This window comes from Ursus americanus, chromosome X (assembly GCF_024610735.1).
Source record: "Ursus americanus isolate L20-20 chromosome X, mUrsAme1.1.p, whole genome shotgun sequence".
Classification (NCBI taxonomy): Eukaryota; Metazoa; Chordata; class Mammalia; order Carnivora; family Ursidae; genus Ursus; species Ursus americanus.
Window position 1 is genome coordinate 117,462,099 of NC_142164.1, and position 19,275 is coordinate 117,481,373.

Consider the following 19,275-nt stretch of genomic DNA (forward strand, 5'->3'; position numbering starts at 1 on the left):
GCAACTATGCAGCATGCTACAGATGAGTTATCTGCTCATCTGTTATCACGAAATAGGTCTCATTCTTTGTGCGTTTCGCATTTATGTAAATAGTATTGATATCTGTCCCTTTGTATGTTCATATTTTCACACCAAACTGCTTTTCCGATCTATGCGTGTTGCTATGCCATCTACTTCTCTATTGCAGAGGAACAAAGTACCGCAAATTTAGAGGCTTCAAACAATAATGCCAACCTCTTTGCTTCATCTGCCCAGCCAAGGGGTGGTGGCTTCTTCCTGAAATTGGAGCCTCTGGGTTACTGTTTTGGCTTTTCAGTCCTACCCTGGATTCCACCGCTGCGAGGAACTAGATTGAAGCCACAACCTCAAGGAGCTGAGAAGCAGATCTGCCCTAGCCTGGCTTCCAGAGGAGACCAGAGCCCTAGCTGCCACCTGGGTCCGAGCCACGTGACATCCTAGCAGAGGACCTGGCAAAGTCACGCCCACACTCCCGCAAAAGTACTCGCAAAACATTAAATCACAAAATTAGTGCTGCTTAGCAAAATTTAATGAAGGAGATTTGTGTTCTATCGAGAATACTGGGTTCTTAGCGGATCGATGGAAAGGCGGAAAGGAATAAACTCAAAGAAAGAGCAACATTATCCGATACCAATGAGGAGAGACCACAGAAGGAAAACAAAGGAACCTATCCAGCCATTCCACGTTTGCACACAAAGGGCGACTGGACCTGGTTTCTTCTTGACTTCTAGATTTGAGATCTATCTGAATATTAGGTATTTGCAGATCAAGCCTCCTCAAGCGGGAGGAGGGCTGTCCTGCCACTGGAGCAGAGGGACGAGTGGCACAGAGACAACATTCTCACTTTGAACCCTGTCAGCATGTTACTCCGCAAAGTTCATCTTGTTGCAAAAGCTTACATCTCAAAATGCATAACTTGTAAGCAGGAATGGCGCTAACTGAAATTCCTCCCTGAATTACGTGAATTTACAAAACTGTGTTTATTCACATGAAAGGGGGCTGCAAAGAGAGCACTTCTGAGCATAGTAACTGCACACAGGAACGACTCTCTTTTCTCTTTCCCAAATCCTGCAGGCATGAAACATCTCTCCTCTTTCCTTTCAGACCTTTGCTCCAACAGTGCCCACTTCTCAGGATTCTGATTTCTGGGTCCGACTCACTCGCCCTGAGTTTGCCATAAACACACATTTCCATGGGGTCCTCACTCTCTAACCTCTCCAGGAATCGTACCCAGAGGCCTTCTGCCTCCAATAAAACCACCATGCTGTCTTGTTTAACAGGCACTTTTGAACAGGACAAGGAATGTCTGACAGAACAAGACCAACCTTGTCACAAAGCACGGTGAGGGCAGAAACTCGTGAAGGTGATTTTCCGTTTTGGAGTTTATGGGGAACAGCCTGGGAGGAAGCAGAGCCCTTCTCTGTGGCACAGCATGCTGCAAAGACGGGAAGTGGACGCAGATCAGACGGCAGAAAGAGAAGTGTATTCTTTCAAAGAGAAGCCACGGTGTCGTGTCGGGGACAGGTAACTATGACACGGCCCACCCTCGAGTTGTGTAAGTAAGGGTTCACTGGAGCACAGGCACCCCGATGCTTTGTTTCACACAGTACCTATCCCCGCATGCGTACTTGCTAGGACAGCAGAGCGGGGGAGCTGAAATCGAGACTGGGTGGCTCCAAAGCCCAAGCTCTTTACTCCCCGACCCTTCACACAAAGAGCACACTGACCCCACCCAGCAGGCAGTGTGCATTGGTTCTGGAACCAGTGGAGGACCCAGCTGTAGCGAGAACTTGCACCCTGCACAATGGTGTTGTTGACCGGACTCAAAGAGGGAGAACTCTAGACCCAGCCCACAGCATGAGAGTTGCTCTCCGAATGACAATTATCTTCCATCCCTTATGCACGTCATTGAAAAAACAGCAAATCACATTTCTGTACCTTTCACAGTGGGTGTTATTTCAGAGAAAAAATAAACATAGCAAGAGACGTCGCTCGTCAGTGTCCTTCTGCATCAACCAAGTACTTACTTTCTACATCATGTTTACTAAACGAAGGTCCAGCTGAGAATTTCCCAATTAGTATTTTGTTTAATATATTACACCATCGGGATAGATAGGCATTGCATTTCCCGATAGTTTTTGCAGAAAAACGTTATTTAAATGGGATTCCAAACGTCGGTAAAGTTATAACGGAATATGAAGTTGGATGACCGACTACTGATGTCTTTCAGTGAACAGGATCCTGACATCATGTCACAGTATCGCATGAGTTTAATCTTTCATATTAAACAATAAAGTACATCTTAAGTAGGGTAAAGGTAACTGTGTTCTTGGAACAAGGGAACACTGAAAAGCAAACACTACTAAATCACCATGGGATAAACTGGAAAGAAAAACTCCCACTGAATATGGGTCGGGCATCGGATAGGACTTTGAAGCTTTGCGCAAAGGGGCAACAGACGCCAGGGTGAGTCACCGGTTCCTGTACAAGCAGCTCTGTGCAGAATCCTTCATGGCACGGCTATGCTAACCTGCTTGGGCTCTTTGCTGTTTCCCCCGTGAGACTGTGTCTCAGCGGGGACACCCCCAAGGTGACCTGTCACCGGCACCCCTTCGGCTCACGTCACAAAGCCGCTTCTTGCCTCCTGGACCGAATGCAGGTGTCACCAGTGCATCTCCAGTCCCACCTCCCACGCTGTGAGCTGTTTCTGGTCCCACCTGTACATCTTCAGGGACACGCATTGGCACAAGCTTCGTCTTCGCGGCAAATGAAAGGGACGCTTCTGCAGAACCTCTATTCAAACTCTCAAAGAGCCCTCTGAAGAACTGCCAGCACCGAGGACATAGGCTTTATTCAGAATGTCTGGCCGGTGAAAATGCAGAGGTCTAGAGTTCCCTTCCCAATGAGATGGCAGTCTGAGGTTGCTGGCTGAGGAGTTAGGGAGTCAGTGTGAGCGATTCTGTCAAGCTTGGCAGTGGCGCTGCCCCAGGAGGGAGCCAACAGGACCCCCTGGGCAGGTGACGCCATCCCTGCCCCATTGGAGGCACTCCAGTTGGGCAAAACAAATGTCCTTCTATTAAATATCCATTTGGATGATTGAGTTGCAACAAAGAGGTAGCTATGTGAGCCAGGGCAGACTTACCGATCAGGAACGTGGGTCCGAACCCCACTTCTCATCTCAGTGTTTGCACTTACCAGAATGTGGTTGAATGAGCACGTCGGGGATGAAGACATTCATCTTGGCTTCGGTCTCGCATATGTAAAATTGCTCCAGGAATGAATAGGCTGGGCTGTTTGTGTGCCAGGCCCTTCAACCGGGATGAAGACACAAAACATCATTGTTGGCTGCGGACAGGAGGCGCCCAGCCTGTGAAACCTTCCAAACACTGGGGGCAGAGAACTCTCTTCACACCAGAACACCTGAAAAATAGGAAAATAGAAAAAAACTTAGCAGCAGTTTACATCTATTCATTTTAGGTTAAGGACCAAGATTTGTGGAAGAGTCCTTTCCTTCAAATGGAAATGTACCTCTTTCAACAGCTCGCTCTGAAGAGCACTTCTCAAATTAGCGGAGGGCTGCTGATGGGACCCCTCTGCAATTTGGAGGCAACACCCTCTGCCAGAAACACTGAAGAAACAAAAACAAAATAACAGTGAAACACACATACACCCCAACCACTCATTAAAGAAAAGGAAAACTGCAATGAAACGTAGATGGCCCATTTATCCTATCGACAATCAAGCTTGGCAGGTTGCTAATCAGAACTATGTAAAGCAGGTTCTGTCTAGTTCAACGTTTACATTGAAGAATACGTTCGAGCTGCAGTGATTCAGTGCTGTAAAATACACTCTCGAGTCGGTCTGCTGGAGCGCGGTCTCTCCCATGCCCAATCCTAGGCAAATCTGGTTTGATTTATGAGAACTCTGAAGAGACCATATTCAGGGCCCGCCAAGTGCTCCCTTCTGTTGTGAGTCCCACAGAACGGGTTGCTGTGTGGACCTCAGTCCCCACCCGGGGAGGCATTCTCCAAGGCTGAGGTGGGTGACAGCAGTTTGGCTCTTCTGTCTAGGCTCCTTTTTTCTTCTTCCTCTTTCTTTTTTTCTTTCCATCAGAAATAGGAGAACCACTTTTTACTTGCAAGCAAAAGGTCTTTTTCACTAAAGAAAATGTCTGTTTCCCTTTTGCCCATCTCTAACAATTCTATTTCCTGAAAATTACACTTTTTTTGTGGTCTTTCTTTACTTCTGGAAATACCAAACACATAGAGTTTAATATGAAATAAATACTTGAGAAAAAGGAACACATGCAAATCATCTTTCTATGATTCATCTACTTCCAGCAGACCTTCTGAAGGAGATTCAGAGGATCCCTTTGTGAATACAGGTCTCCATTAGGAAAGGTCAACTTTTCTACACGCTAAAAAAGCATCCTGCTAATTCAAGAACGGATTCCCTGGAATAAAGTTTTGTGGTCAGTTTCAGCAGGAAGGAGCTTACGTAACAGTTCTGATGGGGTAAGCTGTTGTGGCAAGTAAGAGATCAAGAGACAATGAAGAGCGTGATTCCTCCGCCTGGACAATGGAGCGGATAATACACCGTAGGTGATTATGCACGGAGCATACCACGACTCTGCAGCAGCCCCTCCGCGCCTCTGCCTTGTCAGAACAAAAGAAGGTCGCGCTTCCTGGATCTTCCTAACTGGCTGTGTCCGCCCAGAGGAACTGCCGTCTCAGAGAACCACTGTGCGCCCTGAGAGGGGAACAGGTCTACCACAGGGAACCCGTGTGAAGTGACACTGTCCGGACGTAGCTACAGTCGGGAACCCATCTCTCCTGTTCTCTTGCAGCGGGGAGGTCTGAGCAATGAAGCGAAGCCGACCCGTTGTTTCCTCTGGAACCTTTCAGGTCACCAAATCATTCATCATCATCATCATCATCTTTCATCATCTTTCTTCTTCTCCTTCTCCTTCTTCTTCTTCTTCTTCTTCTTCTTCTCCTTCTTTCAAAATAAACAGGTGATGCTCTGTGCAGAAGCCAACTGCACCCTGCTGCATGATGAAGAAACTCAACAATGAGAGTCACACTAAGAAACCAAACACAACGCAACGCCTAAGGATATAAAGGCAAAAAGAATCCAAATGGTACGTCTGGGACCAGACGACCACAAAGAAAGATTTAGATTCCATCCCGTGATGGGGTCCCCGAGGAAGGCTCCCCGCAAACATCTCCCTGATAATATGCCTCGACCTGCCGGCTCCGGTGTCCTTGTGTGGGACTGGAGCCTCACGCCGCACCGACCTCTCAGAGGTGCTTCTGCCGCCGTGGAACACAGTGGTTTCCGGGAGAAGCCGTACGGTGGATGTGGATATCGTCTGTGCACAAGTGTAAACGCTGCTGTGCTAACAGCAGGTCTCGTGGGCTCTGAGGGGACGGGTCCTGTTTCGGACAGCTTTGTTTGCCATCCTGGGAGAGCTGAGGCTGCGGACAGGCAGAGGCAGCCAACACCGAAGAGAGGATGGAGGAGCCGGCTTCTTAGGGAGGCGCTGGCTAGAAGGCAAATGGACAGAACCAGAGTTCCGAGACCAGACACGCCAAAGTTCATGGGCGTCTGTACGCCTTGTAGCGGAAGCCCTGCTTCAACTTCCTGGCTACTTCTGATGGAATCCTGATGTCTGCTGTGTGAGAACAGCGCATTTGTATGTCCATTGAAAAACACGCACCTGATATGTTAAACAGTTTAAAAAAAAGAAGTTTACTTAGTTGGGGTGTAGTTGAATTTTATTACACTAATTTACAATTTATTAGCTCTGTGAAGTCAAATGCTTCCAGGTGGCATAAGGGTCTTAAAAACTGGATTTTAAAATTCATAGTGAAGTCAGTTGGCTTCAGTAATTAAGTGAGAGTGAAAAAATGTTTAGTTAACATAGTTAAGTACCTTCACCCAAACCTTGGCATGAAAAACTGTCCTTGGCAACAGGCCAACACCATTGTATCAGTAAGCAGAATGGGGCTGGGTGCAGTAGTCAGGAAGGACACATTCACAAGAAGGACACATTCCTTCATGACTTACAATAAAGATGGCAGCCCTGCGACAACCTCCCACTCACCCACCTCTAGTCCATGAAAAAGAGGAAGCTGGAAGGTCACGGACAGGCATGCTACGTCTTAGCGGCTCGCTTGCTGATTTGTAGAACCTGGCTTCTCTTCCTGCCCTATGAGCATGGCCAAGTGTGTTGAAAGCTCCTGGGAGGCTCACCCACGTTGCTGAGAGTTTAGGGTCTATATGTACACAGGGAGGGGTGCCTGCTGAGGAGCTGGAAAATTCTGAGGGCCAGAGCAGTTCTGGACAGCAACAGCAAAGACACACTGTGTGGGTAGAGTTGCCTACATCCCTCAACCTGGGGAGAAGAATAGGCTTTTCCTTAGGTTACACAGACAATGAAAAAGGGTACCAGGCTGTGTTCTGTCGTGAAGTTAACATGTTCGACTGGTACGAACCCAGAGAGCTGCGGCAGGAGGAGCCGGTGGGGGAAGCACTTGGTTAAAGGAGTGTGAAAGGTCAATGGGAGGCAGGCCTTGTCTGTAACAGGCTGCTGTGCAGTGCTGAGGACCCCACGGGTCCCTCCAAGAACTCCCACTGGCAGCTCTAGAGCAGACTAGCATTCCAGGCTCAAACACCTGCCGCAGGGGCACCTGGGAGGTTCTGTGGGTGAAGCGCCTGCCTTCGGCTCAGGTCGTGATCTTAGGGTCCTGGGGTCAAGTCTTGCGTTGGGTTCCCTGCTCAGTGGGAAGTCTGCTTCTACCTCTGCCCCGTCCCTCTCTCAAATAAATAAACAAAATCTTTTGAAAACAAACACCTGCCACAAAGTCCGCTCTGACCACCTGCTAACATAAGGGAAGAGGATCCTGAAACAGCAAGCCTAGTTCAGTGAACCAGTATCTCCACATTCTTCACATTCTTTTCTCCCCTGCTCTAAATCTGTAAGAGGCAAAGTGGAAAAAGGAGGAGGCAGAGGAAGAGTCAAACCATATATGCTTCTCCTCTCCTTTAGCCCCTGCGCTCAAGACTCTGTGAGGAAGAGAAGCCTAATACTGGTTCCAAATGTGAAACTGGAGACTTTTTTCGTGCCAGAAAATGAGACTGGATTACAAAACTGTGACTTTTTCTCAGAACTGGGAAATTTCTGGAAAGCAACTAGATAGGGTCAACATGTGTTTAAGGGTAAGGACAAGGTCCCTAGAATGAACCATGTTGCGGGAAATATTAAAGGCAAATACACCTGTTTGCTCTGTGTTGCTCATGTAGTTCAGAACGGTACAATTCCCTCATTCTATTTATTCTAGTAGACCTATGAGCGCATTTCTTCTCCCCGGTGTCTCCATGAGGCCAAGGTCTCCAATCAGCTGTCTTTCTCACTGCACTTTACCTTCTACAAGATCAAGCATTATGCATCAAAGAACCTCTTTGTTTTTTCATTATCACCGTCCAAGAAGACTTCTGAAACATTGTTTCCTATTCGACATACCACATATATATTTATATCTGTTTATGTATTGTATCCTATCTTGCTTTATTTGTGTATATAGCAAGGTTTTTTGAGAATGCTTGCCTCAAATAATTCCCTTACTCCCACCTGGGGTAAAATAAAGAAGTGAGTCTGGAGTCCGTGGCTTTCCCGAGTTGCATGGAGTTCTCCATGAGCACCCAAGGGGTGAGGGTCAAGCCCAAGAGCGAGTGTCATTTTACACGTCACCCAGAAGGGGTACCACCCATACAGTCCTCTACGTAAAGACAATGAGTTGCCCTTCCAATTCAATGAGAACAGCTCTGCTTTTATATGTCTGTCCACTAGGGTTTTATGCAATATGACAGTTTATAAAAATGCTTCAGGGTTTAAGACAAAAGTGAAAAACCTCCTTGTCTCAGTGAGCCAGAATGTCCCTTATACGTTCAGATTCTGGCTCTGTGGTTAACAAGGCCATCGTGCATATTGGAATTTTAACAGAAAGGCCAGTATGTACTCAGGAAGACTCAAAAATGATGGTGAGATTTCATCTGACAAGAAAGATGTATATTTTATGGAGATTATTCTGTCTGCCCCTCAAATCACTCCCATACGGCCCTTTGCAGATAAGCCCTACTCCATTAATCTATGAGCGAGTCCTGCCAGTGATACATATTTATAGCTTTTTTTTTTTTTTTTTTTAGGAAAAGAATGTGAAACCTATAGTCCAGCATGTAACTTTTTTGGGCTGTTACAGTTTACTCAATGCAATATAAAGTTCATTTAAATTAAAATACAACAGCTCTGTGAAATCTAGTTATGATGTATTTGGGCTTTGTTTCACAGTGAGGAAAGTTTCATATGAGAGATCAACACCATATTAACTTTTACTGCTCTTCCTGTTTGTATTACATGCAGCAGGATGACCCAATCAATTACATCATTCAGGTTACTTGACCCAAAACCAACAGAACTGTAGACACAGATACATCGTATGAGTCTAACTGAAATTCCTGCCCTGCTGTGAAATGTTATCGAATAAGGAGGGAAGTATTCACCCGTTAACGTGTGAAATGTTATGGACTGAGGGACAGTGACTAACTGGGTTTAAAGGCGCTTCCAACAACGTCACGTGACCTTGAGCTGGGTGTGGTAGTAGGGTCTTGCCAAGAAGAGAATGGAATAAAATCCCAGATACAGGAAACAATTTGATGAACATGTCTCAGGAGTCTTCTAGTGTTTGGAATTTCCATTGTTCTGGGCTTCCTCGGGTGAAGGTGATAGGAGACATGGCAAGAAGAGGGGGAGACGGGGCCGGTTTTGCTAGAGACAAGAACAGCTAAACAGGCTCTTCTCAGTTTTGCAGACTTTTCACACAATGCCAGCATGGTTGAGATTCACCCTGCACACGATAGCAAGTCCCAGAAAGGCTTAGGCAGGGGAGAGAGCTGTTGCTGTATCTTCCACTGGCAAGTCCGACTTGTACAAAAGAGAGAATATGCAGACAGCAGAGAAGACGCGTAGTAGGAGGGTATGAAGACGAGGTCTGGCTATTCTTAGATCCCGGAGACAATATTCTGTGGAAGTTCATGCCACTGAACTGAGTCTTACCAAGATTTCTATTGAGAATAATAGGATTCAGTGTTGCTCATAATAAAGTCATTTGAAACTGTTTAGATATGAGTGACACACTGGTTTTAAGTGCTACTTTGTACATATATACGTGCAGACAGAGACAGGTGTAAAACAACAGACCAGAGACAGAGAGGGAATCTACATATCTATACCTATATTTTTAAAACTGGTTTTATGCTTTTTTGATTTACTGATATGTCTTGGAGTAAGAAGTTTTCAATTCTATATTAACTTATAGAATTTAAACCCCAAACAGTGCACTGAAATATCAAACACAGAAAGCTTCAGAGTCCTAAAGATATTTCAGAATTGCACAATCACAAAAAGAAACAACGAGCAACCTACATACCTGAGGTCAGACAACTATCAAGTGTATTTTCTACAGAGTCAAGACTGAATCTTCATGACGACAAGGATACAATTAACTCATGAGCTCCCAGTTTCTCTTGTTCTGATGAGTAGGACAGGGAGGGGGATTTTGCTCCTCACACACTTAGTGCCAGATAGCCAGCTCACAGCGATCGAACTCTCTCTCGATTGTAATAAAGCAGGCGTAGGACTCTGTGTTGCACACTCACATTAGTTACCAGCAGACACCGCCTGTGATACACTCCATCAGGCAGCACTCATCTTCGTATTGCTGTACATCTATGCCTCCACGAGCAGTACACTGTGTTGAAAAGTTCTGAGCCCTTGTGAGACCACTGCCAATAACAGTGTATTTATTTTATATGTTCATAGATAAGCCCACATTCCCGGATGAACGAAGCCATGTGTACATTTTCAAAATGCAGGCCTGATGGCAGGTCTGCAAATAAGGTTGGGAGGGAAAGCCTCCAGGGTAAGGACGTCTATCTACACGCTCCATTACCTTCACAACGGACCAAATACCACCGATCTCTCATGTTTAAAACGATTCCCTCCTGACAAACAAAAGAGAGGTTTGTTTCTGTGCGATATCTAGCAAACTAAAAGTCGCGATTCTTCCAATAGGAAAAATGATTTTGAGCTACATTTTAAAGTCAAATTAATGTTTGAAGTGGCTTTTTCTTAAGGAGATTAAACACAGGAACACAAATGCAAATTCACTGGAAATGAGGCTGGTGATTTACAGAAAAGAATGCATCTTCCTCCATGGGAAGATTCACAGCAGGATCCCTTGAAATAGAGAAGGTACCTGTGCCTGTACGTAGGGCAAGAGTTCAGACTCATGACATGGGGATCCGGCCTCGCGTTCTATTATCAAGGAAATAACTGACACGTAAACGTGAACGCTCGCTTCTGCTTAAACAATGACAGCCTCCAGCATTCTTCCCTCTTATTGTTTGTCCACATCGATTGTGATAGAGGATTATGACGTGCCGCCCACAGCTGCTTATGACCTTCTGATGGGCTCCAGCGACTGTTTCAAAGCTACCCCATCTAGCCTAACACAGGGTTTGAAGAAATAGCTTGCAGGCTGCAGCTACTTCCAGATCTAAAGTCTTCTCTGCACGTCCTTTCCAAGAGTCGTTTTTTGGCTACGGTTTCTGTCCGTGACATCATGCCCCGCGGCTCCCTGAACAGTCACTGCTAACTGGAAGTGACAAAGCTCTAGAGATGATTAAGGCGGGAACGTATACTCGTCATATGGAACTGGATGTTATTCTTTGAGGAGCTTATAGACATAACATGTCATAGAACGAGATGCCAGGGATGATCTAATTTGACTTGGACTTGGCTGATATTCCGTGTTTATACTACATGTAATACGCACGCACCTCACCATCTCAAGAAAAAATCAAATTTAAAAAGTTATCTTGTGTATATCGATTTGTGAAAAAACAAGCAGCAAAGAAAGCCGTAGCACTATTGTTACGAAGATACGATTGGATTGCGCCTGGGGGAGGGAATCCAGAGAGTGTGTTCACAGCTCCTCTTGCCAGTGCGCGGCCTTCCAGAGTAAGGTGGGGCAGAAGGGTACCTTCTACCATTCTGCTTCTCTTGTCCCTGTTCCTTTAAACAACAGGTGTTTATTACAACTGGAACCAAACTTCTCTCTTACAGAGGTTCTGTCATTTACCTTCTGCTCCTGAACTTACTCAAATTTCCTAATTATAATTAGCATGTCATCCTTCTTTAAACACAGAGAAATCTGGTGTCTCAGGTCAGGCTGCTGTAAGAGAATGCCCTGGGCTGGGTGGCTTACAAACAACGGGCCCTTCGTCCTCTCAGCTCTGGAGGCCGGACGTCTGAGATAAGGATACCACCATGGTTGTGTCTGGGTGAGGGCCATCTTCTCCCTGTGTCCTCAACGGCGGAAGGGCAGGGGAGCTCTCTGGGGTCTCTTTTAGAGGGTACTAATCTCATTCATGGGGGATCCTCCCTTATGACCTGATCACCTCCCAAAGACCCCACCCCTAAATTCCATCATACTGGGTGTTAGGTTTCAACATATGAATTTTTTTGGGGGGGGCATACACATTTAGTCCATAACACTTGGTCTTTAACAAACTTTAAGAACTAAAAGAAAAATCTTTGATGAGAAATCATCTGCTTTTAACTCACTCATATAAAACTCAGTTTAACACACAGTCCTTTAAAATGACTCTTTAGAAGTTTGTGTCTCTATCATGCTTGCTGGCAGATGACAGATAAGATACATAAGATGATAGACTATATCATAGATTGTCTAGGGAGAGAAAGAGGGAGAGAGAGAGCGAGAAGAGGAGGAGAAGAAGAGAGGGATGGAGGGAGGGTGGGAAAACTGAAGAAGGACACTATGGACATCAGATTGTCCCGTCGTGTTAATCTGCTTCATTTCAGGACTAGCACGCGTGCCCGGAGGTCTCCCTGGGGTCCTACCAAGCACAAGCCAAGAAGGTCCGAAATAGAATACCTAAGATGAGCACTGTGCCCTAGAAGGGAGACGCTGTCAGGAAGAGTGAATCAGCCCTGCAAGGAGCTGTTCCCCACAGCGGCAGCGGAGCTCCCCCCAACAGCGGCAGCGGAGCTCCCAGGTAAGGTCAGAGCCTGTGTGGCTGCCCACAGAAGGGCTGGGTACAGAAAGTGTGGAAATGTGTTATACGCAAGTAATGAATCATGGAACTTTACATCAAAAACTAGGGATGTACTGTATGGTGACAAACATAATATAATAAAAAATATTAAAAAAAAAGTGTGGAAATGGACGCTTCTGGGTTTCTGCTGACACTACTGTTGGCATGAAGACTGCAGGCTGAAGAGCATTTCTTCATAATCATCATTCATAAAAGATTCCCCACTCTACTTGGAGAGGGCAAAGGTCCGGGGCATTTGGGGAAGATTTCCTGTGCTATTAGTGCTAAGCCATGACCCTGAGCACTAAGGAAACTAAGGGGAAAGATATGCTTTGCTGGTCATTAACACTGATAGAAATGTTCATAGTATAACTGATCTCATCATAAATGCAGTCATCTCATCAGGAATAATCTATGTCATTTTCTGACATGGGTAACATGTTTATCACGTCTTTTTTAAGACAATGAAAAGACGCATAAAAATCACTGGTCGGTCTTTAAATTTAGTTTTTCAGCAGAAATAGAAACATATAATGTTTATACTAGGCTCCACCAACAACCAGGGGGATTGACACAACTTTGGTACTGCCAGAAAACAGGAAGATTACTAATATTTTTCCAAAGCTCAAAATTTATTACTTGGTGTTAAGCTAAATAAGTCAGTCAGAGAAAGACAAATACTATATGCTGTCACTCAAATGCAGAACGTTAAGAAACAAAACAAACGAACAAATTAAAACAAGAGAGACACCAAGAAACGGACTCTTAACTACAGAAAACACACTGATGGTCACCCCAGGGGAGGTGGGGGGAAATGGGGGGGATGAGGTGATGGGGTGAAGGAGTGCTCTTGTGATGAGGACTGAGTAATGTACAGAACTGTTAAATCACTATATTGTATGCCCGAAACTGATATAATACTGTATGTTAACTATACTGGATTTAAAATAGAAAAAAACGAAAGAAAATATATGGGAAACAAAAAAACCACATAATTAGGTTTCCAATCTTGGTAAGGCTCTGTCTCCAAGTGATGCCACGTAGTGGATACATTAGTCAAGAGATCACGAAAAATGCGTAGAAGGGATAAAATTAGTAAGAAAGAGAGTAGTGGTATTATTTCATCTGTATTTTCAAAAGGCTGGCATGATATAAAATTAGCTTGTATATTTATATGCATTTATCATAAAATCTGAACATCTGTTCTTCACTGAAATTCAAAACCAAATTACAGTGCTGCTGTTGGAAGCTCTTGCTTGTAAATCTACAAGAATTTGAGGGATATCCAATTGTCTTGTAAGAGACAAATAATTCTGCCTTGCGGCAAAGAACTACAGAAGATGACTTTAGTTTGGGGGTTCTATAAATGTTGAAATTTGTTGTCAGAGCCCATGTTACCGTTGCCTTTTCTACTTGTGACAAAGAGGTTATAAAAGTAATACCTTAATTATGGTTTCCGGATCGTTCAATCAATCCACACGATCTTGGCATTTAGTTTGACATTTCCTTACATGGGTTGGCTGGCCCTGTGGGGCAGTGCTGAAATTCCCCCAGGGGACTGACTCCCCGCAGGAGCTAACTTTCAGGGACAGAAGTGTCTTTGTGTTTAGTACCCATGCAAAGGATTTCTACAGACCCCAATCCACGGGCACACACTGACTTCCTACACAGTATCTAGTGGGGTTTGTTTGCTTTTTAATGGTAGCAGATTAGCCTGTAGTCAAGAGTCCTGAGTGTCAATGTCTAAAATTTCAATATTTTTTCAACCCCCTGAGATTTTTCTCAATTACGTTGGCAGTAAGATAGAGTATTGCAGGCACCACAAGATCCAAAGGAATGAGGTCTTCTGGTTTCATAGGCATGACACAAGAGCTAAATAATACAGATTATTCAATATCATTAGTACCAACACTACTTGTCAATTCTCCGTGGATTAGAAAAATATACGGTGACTGTCTTATTTGGGCTTTTTTTTTTTCCCCCCTCCAAAGCACATCTTGAAATAAAGATGTGAAGGCAAGTTGTTGTCCCAAGAGGAGATTGTGCACATCATGGTAGAGGAGTCAGGTAAGGTAGAAAAGAAGAACTGCGAATAATCATTGTGTTGTTGGGTGCTTCTGCAAGGCCTACAGATCACATGTCAGAACTGTCCTCCGTGAGAGACAAGGACGATTTAGCCACCATTAATCCACCGCCAGGCTACGGTTCATCAGGGCTTCACTCCCCAGCACATCCACGGGCCAGGGATGCTTCCAGCAGCTGCAGAAGGCCCTTGGGTGGGGAGACGCAGGTACGTCCATGGGTACAGAGATGGTGCACACGACTGCTGAGACTCTTGGAAAAAACATTCATCGGAGCTTCAGTGTCTGCTACACTAACATAATCAATGATTATACAGCACTTCCTGGATGGCTGAGCCTGTGCAGGGGTGGGACACAGGAGGCAATAAACAACTTCATTCTTTTCTTCTCCTCCTGGCAACTTTGTGATGGTCTGAGTGGAAAATACTCTTCCACTGTCCCATCTTTTCCCACTGTCCAAATTTAGGGCACTCTACTTTCTGTATCCCACAGCATTTCTGTCACATAATTAAAAGGGTAGGTACCATGTCTCGTTTACCCAACACTCAAAAGTGGTTTTTGAACTAATGAGTGAGATGTGTGCATTTTCTATCACAGCTATAATGAATTACCACAAATGCAGTGGCAAAAAAAACCCCAAACATTTTATCTCACAGTCCTGAAGGTCAGAAGGCCAACACGGGCCTCATGGGCTCAAGGCAAGGTGTCAGCAGTGCTGTGTTCCCTCTGGAGGCTCTCGGGGAGGATCTGTGTCCTTGTGTCGCCAGCTTCCAGGGACTGGCTGCATTCCTTGGTGCATGGGCCCCCTTCCTCCATCATAAAAGCCAGCGATGTTGCATGGCCCTGACCGTTCTTCCCTAGGTCCCATCTCCTCTGTGAGTACAGTTCCACTGCATTCCAGAGACTGCCAGAAGAGATGTGTGAATTCATGAATCCCACGTTTTATGCAGTTCTACAAAGTCCATGATTCTGTTCTTTGGGCAAAGAAGTGCCACTGACAGCACATGGTGGTTCCTTGCTTGGGGGAAGGGGAGGCAATCACCACCCCTGGCTTCTGAGTTTTCTTCCATCGCATACCTTGGATTCTCTCTTCCTTTATGCCATTTTGGTGAAAGAAGAATGTGGAAAATAATCCCTTATTTGTAGTTTATAATTCATCAGATGATTTCTTCCTGCCTACTCATTCAGATTCACCCTGGTCTGGTGTGACACTATTTCATGGGTTGAGAGGCAAAAACAGGGACACAGCAGATCTGAGATCATTTCTTTGTAACACTTAGTAATGAAGGGGTAACGTTCTCATGAGCTCCAAGGATCCCCTCCTAGGGAAGAAGGGATCAGGGGAAGAGCAGTAAAGTAGGAACGCATTCCAGATTGTAAAGGTGATTGTACCATACCTTCCTGCCTCCGCCCCCAACAAATAGTGTAGAAGGCATTATTAATGTGCCACCATACCGTTATCATTAGCATTAAAAAGAAAGCCAGACACACAGTTCATGATTAAATACACATTGACACACATCATAAGGTGAAGGTATGACATCTACTGTAATATTTTTCATTCTGCAGGGAATGATAATGTCATGTTAAAAAATGAAATATGTTGCAGCTGCAATATTAAATGTCAAGTAATATTATTTTAAAACATTAGTATGCATTAGGATAAAAATGTTAGATATTAAATATTTTATAAGAGCAATTATAAATTGTGACGGTGATAGTAAAGTGAGCAAGGGGTATCCTACAATCGAACATTTCATTCAAAAGGTCTTTAACTAAAACTACTACCATTTATTCCCTAATGCCTCCCATATGCACTTAAAATGGTTTTATGTGTATTATTTACTACCTCTATGTCATACCTCTTCCAGCTAGCTTCCCACTGTATGGATGTGAAAGTGGAGGCAGAGAAGTTAAGAAGTGTACTAACGGTCACACAATAACCAACCCCTCCAGCTGAATGTATATATTTATTAAAGATTTTATTGTGTTTTTGAGAGAGGGAGACAGAGAGAGAGAAAGAGCGTGAGAATGAGCAAGGGGAGCAGCAGAGGCAGAGGGAGAAGCAGACTCCCCACCAAGCAGGGAGCCTGATGCGGGACTTGATGCCAGGACCCTGGGATCATGACCTGAGCCGAAGGCAGATGCTTCACTGACTGAGCCACCTATGCACCCCCCTCAAGCTGTATTTAAAAGGACCCAAAGAGACTGAATCAGTTAATTATACTTTAGTAGAAGCTAATGATGGCAAAGGACTATGCATCATAATAGGGATTCTTCCTTCTTTTTAAACAGAATTCATTTTTTAGAGCTGTATGAAATTCACTGCGAAACTTGGCAACCAGGCACAGAGTTCTCATATACGTCCAGCCCCTACACACCCACAACCCTCTTTATCAACACTCTCCACCAGAGTGGTATATTTGTACAATCAATAGCTTATAATCAATAACCTTTTACTGACACATCATCATCACCCAGAGTCCATAGGCTTCATTAGGGCTCACTCTTGGTGCTGTGCATTACATGGGCTCTGACAAATGTATAATGACACGTATCCACCACTGAAGTACAATAAAGAAACTTCTGGGGCAGATTGTGGAGTAGGAGGGCCCTAAGCACACCTCATCCCGTGGATACATCTAGACGACACCCACATCATTGTAAATGATCCAGAGAATGACCCAAAGACTGGCACCACAGACTCTCCATAGCTTGCCCAAGACAAGAAGCCACATTGAAAATGGTAGGAATGGTGGAAACATGGTCTGGAACCAAACCAAACAGCAAGACTGACCACAGGAGGGAGGGACTCACAAGCACAGAGAAAGGAGAGAGGGAGAAGAGCAGACCCCACACTGGCACTCTAGGCACAGAGGACCCGCTGGGAAGACAATCCCCATTAACAATTGGCTTTGAAAAGCAGAGGGGATTAACACTGCAAGTTTTTACAATCAGTGGGACTTAACACCTAGAATTTACAAAAACAGGGCTCCACTGCTGACAGCTGGAGAGCACAGGAAACTGAGTCCCCATCCTCAAAGAGACGGCACAAGAAACAACCCTGCTGAGATACAGTATAGAGGCAGCACTTCGAAAAATGCCTGGGGGATACTGGAAGGAGATTTATTTACTCATCTCAGAGCACGTGCTAGAGGAGCAGGGATCTTTAACAGACTTCTCCAAGAGCAAAAGAACTGGTGGGTACCATTTCCCTTCCGCCCACCAGCCTATGTACACCAACACCAGCAGGAACCAGTACAAACACTCTCCACCTTGCTTGCTAACAGCATGCCCCACCACAAGGCTCTCCTGTGGACCTGACCCATCCAACCTACCCTCAGCAGGAATCCATCCAAAGTGGCTCCAGGTCCCTCCCACAGCAGACCAGGAGTTCTCAAAAGTAGCACCAAAATAATGGCATTGTGCAAGCAGCCACAAAAGGGGCCAACACCACTCCAAAGGGACTCCTGCCTGGAGAAGAGAGAAAGATAACCACACACACCAGTCCTACTGCAGCAATGACAGTGAACTGAGGACAGATATCTGCTCTGACCGCTTGACCTGCCCACAAAGGAAAGCTTCTCAGGGGGACAACACAGGGAGAGTGCCCTGCAGTCTGGTGCTACCACAGCTGTGGCAAACATCTGACCTGACCCAACTCAAGCCCAAGGGAGCCCCAGACTGGTCCACTAACAATACAGGGACTGAAACCTGCCCATAACAGGCAAAGACAGCCATTGGAGATGACTGGACTGAAGGCAAACACAGATCAACGATAATAGTAGGGCACATGCAACATACCAAGGAGACTCCCCTGAAGTGCCAGACTTTGGTGAATAGGGGGCACTGAACAGCAAGGGCACTACAGGACCTCTTCTTCATAAGGCCACTACTTTTAAGAGCAGGAGATGTAGCTGACTTTCCTAGTACACAGAAAAGACACACAATGTTAGACAAAATGAGGACATAGAGGAAAATGTCCCAAATGAAAGAACAGGAGAAAATCACAGCAAGAGAACAAAAGGAAACAGAGATAAGCAATATGCCTGGTGAAGAATTTGAAATAATGGTCATAAAGATACTCACTGGACTTGAGAATAGAGTGGAGGGTCTCAGGAGGAACCTCAACAAAGAAGTAGAAAATATAAGTAATAATGAGTCAGACATGAAGAAATCAATAATAGAAATTAAAAATACAACAGACGGAATGAATAGTAGACTTGAGAAAGCAGAAGAATGAATCAGTGACCTAGAGGACAAGCTAATGGAAAGCAATTACACTCAACAGGAAAAATAAGAATTATAAAAAAAAATGAAAATAGATTTAGGGACCTCAGTGACACCATCAAGCCTAGTAACATTTGAATTATAGGAATCCTAGACAGAGAAAAGAGAGAAAAGGGCACAAAAACTTATTTAAAGAAATAACAGTTGGAAACTTCCCTAATCTGGATAAGGAAACAGAAATCCAGATCCAGGAGGCAAAGAAAGCCCCCAGGAAAGTCAACCCCTGGGAGGTCCACACCAAGATACACAGTAATTAAAATGGCAAAAAGTAGTGACAAAGAGAGAATTTTAAAATCCGTAAGAGAAAAAATTTACATACAATGGAAACCCATAAGGCTATTAGGTGATTTCTCAGAAGAAACTTTACAGGCCAGAAGGAATTGGTATAATGTATTCAAAGTGCTGAAAGGAAAAAAACCTGCAGCCAAGAATACTCTATCCAGAAAACTGTCATTCAGGACAGAGGAAGAGACATTTTCCCAAACAAAAGTTAAAGGAAGTCATCACCACAAATCCAGTCTTACAAGAAATGTTAAAGGGGATTCTCTGAGTGGAAAGGAAAGACCATAAGCAGGAATAAAGTAAGAGGGAATCAAAAAAGAAGTAAAATGAAGTATATCTTTAAAAAAAATTCTGTCAAGGGATTCGCAAAATAAAGGATGTAAGGTTTTATACCATATACCTATAATGTGGGAGGGAGGAGTAAAAA

General features: G+C 44.6%; 1 long non-coding RNA gene across 4 annotated transcripts in view; it reads right to left on the reverse strand.

Moving 5' to 3' along the window:
- LOC123802750 (uncharacterized) overlaps window positions 1–19,275 on the reverse strand; it is a 377,446-nt gene that overhangs the window by 103,586 nt on the left and 254,585 nt on the right. For 3 of the 4 annotated variants that reach the window (XR_015723501.1, XR_015723500.1, XR_006782634.2), the window contains one exon: window positions 3,214–3,438. This is a non-coding gene — a long non-coding RNA (uncharacterized LOC123802750). Of the gene's footprint in view, window positions 1–3,213; window positions 3,439–3,546; window positions 3,647–19,275 lie in introns of all 4 variants that reach the window. The other variant, XR_006782633.2, reaches the window with a different exon arrangement.